This window comes from Protopterus annectens, chromosome 4.part0, assembly GCF_019279795.1.
Source record: "Protopterus annectens isolate FY-2018-M chromosome 4.part0, PAN1.0, whole genome shotgun sequence".
Classification (NCBI taxonomy): domain Eukaryota; kingdom Metazoa; phylum Chordata; order Ceratodontiformes; family Protopteridae; genus Protopterus; species Protopterus annectens.
The window spans coordinates 84,496,708-84,502,707 of NC_056733.1; positions in this window are offsets into that span (position 1 = coordinate 84,496,708).

Sequence of the window (6,000 nt, forward strand, 5' to 3'; positions counted from 1 at the left end):
CTATGCTTTTTCTGCTAGCACTGAGGTAATTCTTTGTTTGGTAGTAGGTGATTATAGCAATAACCCACGCCTGGGTGTGGGTAATGCTAAATTTACCCACGGTTGGCGTGGTTTGGTCCCGAGGGCGAAGCCCGAGGACCAAACAAAGCCAACCGTGGTAAATTTAGCATTACCCACACCCAGAAGTGGTTATTGCTATTATATGACATTATTTAAGAAAAGAAACTATTACTTTTCTTAAATAATGGCATAGTATAATGCCTGTTTACTGCCCTTCCGCAGATGTCTGGCATCCGGCAGTTCTGATGTACCGCGCCTGCGCAGTACATCAGAGTTGTGGCAAAGCAACGGAGAAAGCAAGATCTCCGTTGCTTTTATGTCTCGCTATGTTAAATGAGTTTAACATAGCGAGACAGTTTTAAAATAAGCAACGGACATCTCCGTTGCTTATTTTAAACTGTCTCGCCATGTTAAACTCATTTAACATAGCGAGACACTAAAAAGCAACGGAGATCTTGCTTTCTCCATTGCTTTTAAACATTGCTATGTTAAATGGGTTTAACATAGCGAGACAGCTTTAAAATAAGCAACGGAGATCTCCGTTGCTTATTTTAAAGCTGTCTCGCTATGTTAAACCCATTTAACATAGCGAGACAGTGTTTTAAAAAAAATGAGTTATACTAATGGAAAAAAGTCCGGGCGACCGGACCTTTTTCCATTAGTATAACTCTATTTACAACGGGCACACTGGCCAATCAGCGTGCACGTTTTGGGGGGGTCATGGTATAATAGCCGTGTTATCATACCTTTGAACTGTCCATATTTTCACAGAATGTCCAGATCTTTGCCTCATATTTTTGGTCTGTTCGTCATAAAATTTGTGATTTTCTGGCAAATCCCATATGATTTGAAGTCTCTAAGTAATGACATACATTTGAGTTTCACACTTCATATTTTTCAGAAAATTTATACCAACAAAAATCCTGTTATTCTAACAACTTTCTAAGTTTATAGGAACAACATTTAAAATATTTTTCTATTTTGGTGCCTTTGACCACAAATTATTCTAGGAGTTATCCAAGCTGAGAGGTAGGGTTATTAGGCATTTTTTGCCTGTTTGTTTTAATTTGTGGTAGAGTGCTTCACTTTTCTACTTTAAAATGAGAATTATTTATCTGATAGGTGCTAGAAATGTTTTTTTTTTCTCCTGGTTAAACCAAGGTTGTTAGAAAGAATCCTGAGTAAAGTAGGCTGTGTCTGTCTTTAACTTGTTCTTTTAAGCATTGTTTTTGCTTTTACTGTATATAAAGGGGAAGGCATAGCTGTCAGCCTCTTTTTCTCTCTGCAGTCAGGGACATAGCCAAAATTATTAGTGATAGAGGGCTCAGGATAATTTTTAAATATTTAAAGTATATAATGAAAAGAAAACTGGAGAATGAGGACACAAGCTGTGTTTTATATTATGTTATGTCTTTCCTCATGCCCTTTTCAGGATTGGAGGGGGTGGGGGTTACACCATGTTTGTTTTTCTTTCAATATTTGCATTTTTCAATCATTTCCTATCGATTTAATACATACTTCTCTATCTACAGACATTGAAAATAGTAACAAAGGCCCTTGAGGTAAAAATCTGGAAATCTAGTTAGCATTAAATTTGAATACCAAATATCACTCAACTCTTTCGTGCTTCTAGTAGTAATAGGGGATACTACACAGAAACACACGTTTATAAAAACGAGTGACAAAAATGATGGAACAATGTAATTACCTTTGCAGAGAGACACTATAAAATCTGTAGACTTGAATGAAGTGTGTCACAAAATTCTACCACAGAAGGTGCTTCAGAAAAAGAGAAATGTAAGATGTGTGCTTTCTTTCTTTAAATTATTGCCACTAGAATGTTGGTCATGTGGAGTGTTTGGAGTGTTTTTTTTTGTGCACTAGACAGCTTCAGAAATCACATATGTTGAGGGGATTTAGAAAATTGTGTCAAGGAGTAAATCAAACCTAAAAATAGGGACATACCTTCAAAAGTAGGACCATTATATGCAGGGGTAAATCAGGCTTGAAAATAGGAATGTTCCTGTAAAACGGGGATAGTTGAGAGGTTTAGTAATTTAGTGGACTAGCTTGTTGTACAACTATTTTGGCCAGTCAGAGACCTTGTGCCTAGAATGATAAGCATCTTAAAATGAGCAGGAGACTTGTGATTAAAAGGCAAAATAAAGGTGTTTTTATTCCTCTCGGTCTAACTTCATGCCCTGTTCAGGACTGATGTGACACCTTTTTTGTTTTTCTTTTATCTTTGCTATTTTGATTTTACTATTTCCTGGTGGTTTAGTGGACTACTTTTTAGTTTTGTGACATTTATCTAGTTATAGGTCTCCTCCAGTGTCTATTTGAATAACACTATATTTGTGGATGCTTGTGTATTCACATTTGTTTTTCCTACTCTCATACTTGAATTTTCATTTGAACTGTGAACTTGGTCAAAGTGCAAATTTAAAATGTAAAAAATGGACAGTTTCAATACATTTACAATTGATTTAATTAAACAAATTTCTGTATAAATCTTGTGATTGTGAGGGTTACCGAAAAATAACACATAAGCAAGTAAGCGTACTCTGTTGAAATTGCTTAAAATTAGATCAGCCATGTGAAATTGTATAGGGCAAAATGGTATTTCATTATTTACGTTAATGATTTAAAAAGTATTCTGTGTACTACTTTATCATTTATAAACGCATTGAAGGAAGGTGTACATGACACAATATCTGATTATTCCTCCAATGATATTATCAGTACCTCCCCTGATATTAGCAATGCCTACACAGCATAAATGTGAGTGACTCAGTACCTAATAACTCAGAATGTCATAAGCCTTAATAACAGCACACAAAGAAAGATAAGAAATAACACCAAATTCCCATTCTCAGATGAAATCAACTTAGGAGGGTCAATAAAAATTAAAAGAAAAAGGAAATGAGCTTCCAATCTGGAAGAAATAAAATAGGAAGTAAGAAAACTTGTGACAGTAAAGTTCATGCAGGCTGCAGATAAATTTAGCACTTTTAATTTGGATCTGTCAAGACCAGAGAGAGCGGACTTACAATACCTGCATAACACACCTGACTCTGTGAACCAGCTGATGAAATAGCAAGGTAAAGGTAGTGGAAGTTTGCCTCAGTTCTCCCCGTTTCCTTCCCTAGCAGTATACCCTGAAGTTATTATAGTAAAGAAAGCTGCGTTAAAATGAACATGCAGCGAGCTCACCGAATCCCCAGGAAAAAAAATCAGGTTGGCAGATAGAAAATAAAAAAAAAAAAAAAAAAAAAGGCATTAGGAGGCCCAGTCTTTCTATCTATTCAAAACCAAGAATAATCCCAGAATGATACTGAATTACATAATAGTTTGACTTCCCCAGAAGTCACAAAAACTTCATATGACCACCTCAGGATGATCCCCCCTTTGTCAATATTCCTTGCTTAACAAAAGCAATGACATTTTAGTAGATAACTTGAATTCATTAGGCATTAAGTGTGTGTCTTGCCCAGACATTGCAAATACAGATACCGAAGGGAAAGTCTGGGTACTGTCTGATTCTGTGTTTAAGCTTGCAAGACATAAATTAAGCAGTATTTGCTGCCTGGCATGCAGTTAGTTGACACCCACTCCCCACTTGTTAAATAAAGGTCCGCAAGGGAATATCAGTTATACTTCATTTGTTATTCACTGTGGAAGCAGTGATCTTAATTATTGTCCATTGAATCTTATGAAAATGCTGCAGTCGATATCTTGGAACTCAGAAAAAAATGTTAGTATTGGGGGAAATTATTCCATTGCCAAGATGCAGTAACTGCAAGCATAGGAATGCTTTCCTGTTTAGCACATGCTTAAGGCAGGTATGCAGTATATACCCTTTGGGACTTGTCAGTTACTGGAAATACTTCAATTATGATAGCTGCATCTACACTACAGACATTTCCACTTAAGTCAACTGTGGAGGTTCCTTCATTGAAGGAAAATTTCAGTACATCTTAAACGTTGTTAGATTATGCTTATTCACGGGAAGTAACCCAACAAGAAACATTGGACTTAACACTATAATAGTATATTATTGTAATGCATGTAGTATTTCTAACAAAGATCCAACACTGGCATATATACTTCTTCAAGATAAAATTCAAATAGCAGTTATAACCGAAGCACGGAATTTTCAAAATGTTATATTCCTCAGTTTCACCAAAATTGAATTTCTAAGGTTGAAGTAAGACTGGGGATGTTACTTTTAGTCTGCAACACACCACTTTCAGAATCTTATACAAATGCTGCAGGAACCTACTCAGGCAAGTACGATTCTTACTTACTACTAACTAGTAATATTTGACCGTGTTTCAAATATGAGTGCTGGTCAACCATTGGGTAATATAAACCATCACTTTATAATGTTCACTTTTCAACTGGATGAAATTAATGTACCTTACCCAAAGAAGAAGTCCAACTTCAATAAAATTAATTATGCAAATCTCCTAGGAATTTTAAAGGAATATAACTGGGTTGCTAAAGCTGAAATGGAAGTTGATGTGGGATATCACTAACTCAAAAAAAATATGATTAACTCAACAGAAATAACCTCATATTTTACTAGATCTAAATTTAAAATGCAAACTTATTCTTTTTGCTGAGGAACATATTTGCATAGAAGATACAGGAAAAAAGAAACATTACTTTAAAAAATATATAAAGGACTAAACTCCTGGAACACAATGCAGCTGAAGAAAATATCAAAAAAAGAAAAAGAGAGGCAGAATTATTACAAGGAAAACTAATTTTTGAGACCAAATTGGCTAACACAGTGGATAAGAAAACATTTTATTGATATGTGAATTATTGTACCCAAGAAAGGGACTCAGTATGACCAATTTCTCTCAATGAAATTACAAGTGCATCAAATGTTTTTGATACTTTTCTCAGTATCAGTGAAGAATACAGCTACATATACTGTCCCTACACCTACTGATTCATTAATCCACCCTATAATTTCTGAGGAGTTGCTCATCAAATCACTTAATAGGTTCTAACAAATCTGTGTGTCTTGACAATATTCCAACAATAACACTAACAAGAATTCACATGGAACTATGCCCCATCTTACAAAAAATATTTAACACACCCATGATGCATTCTGTTGGCCCTGACTGATGGAAGAAATCTATAATTACACTGATTTACAAAAAGGGTAGCAATTCGGAAATGTCTAATTATCCTCCAGTCAGTGACATCTTTGATCTCAAAATGCTATCAGAGATGCTTACTGAATCTTTTGTTATATCCAAAAAAAAACAATCTAGAGTACACAATTACCAACTTGATGGAATTTTATGATGAAATTACTCAAGCAATTGACTAGAACCAATATACAGGGGTTGTAAATATATACCTAGCCAAAGTATTTGATCACCTTTTGCATTCCTCAGTTGCTTCAAGCACTACAGAAGTAGAAATATAATCACGAGTTGATTAACTGGACTAACATCAAGTGTTCGGGTAGGAGACCCAAGGTGTTTCATTGCAAAGCAGTCTGTCTGTATATTTCCCATTGCTGTTGCATGCACTCCAGGGCTCCTTCATGGGGCCTTTTATGTTCAACCTTGTATTTTCTTGTAGCCCAGATAATAGATGTGTTCGTATGTTAAGTTTGCAGAAGAGTATAAAAGAGGGTATACTGATACTTCAGAAGAAGATGTATTAAACTTTATTTATTCCCGGATTTGGCAAAAGTAGTTGGACTTCCGTTTAGCCACACTAAGTATCAGGTAATGTAGTTTGGCAAAAAAGGAAATAAAAGAAATATTAATATTAGATCATCAAATTCTTGAAGTGGTATCTTCTTAGAAGGATCTGACTGAGTATTTACATTTCCTTGACTTTTCATTTAACAGACATGTAAACATCATTAGAAAGCATGTCCTAACTCAGGACTATTGCTGAAATTTGTAA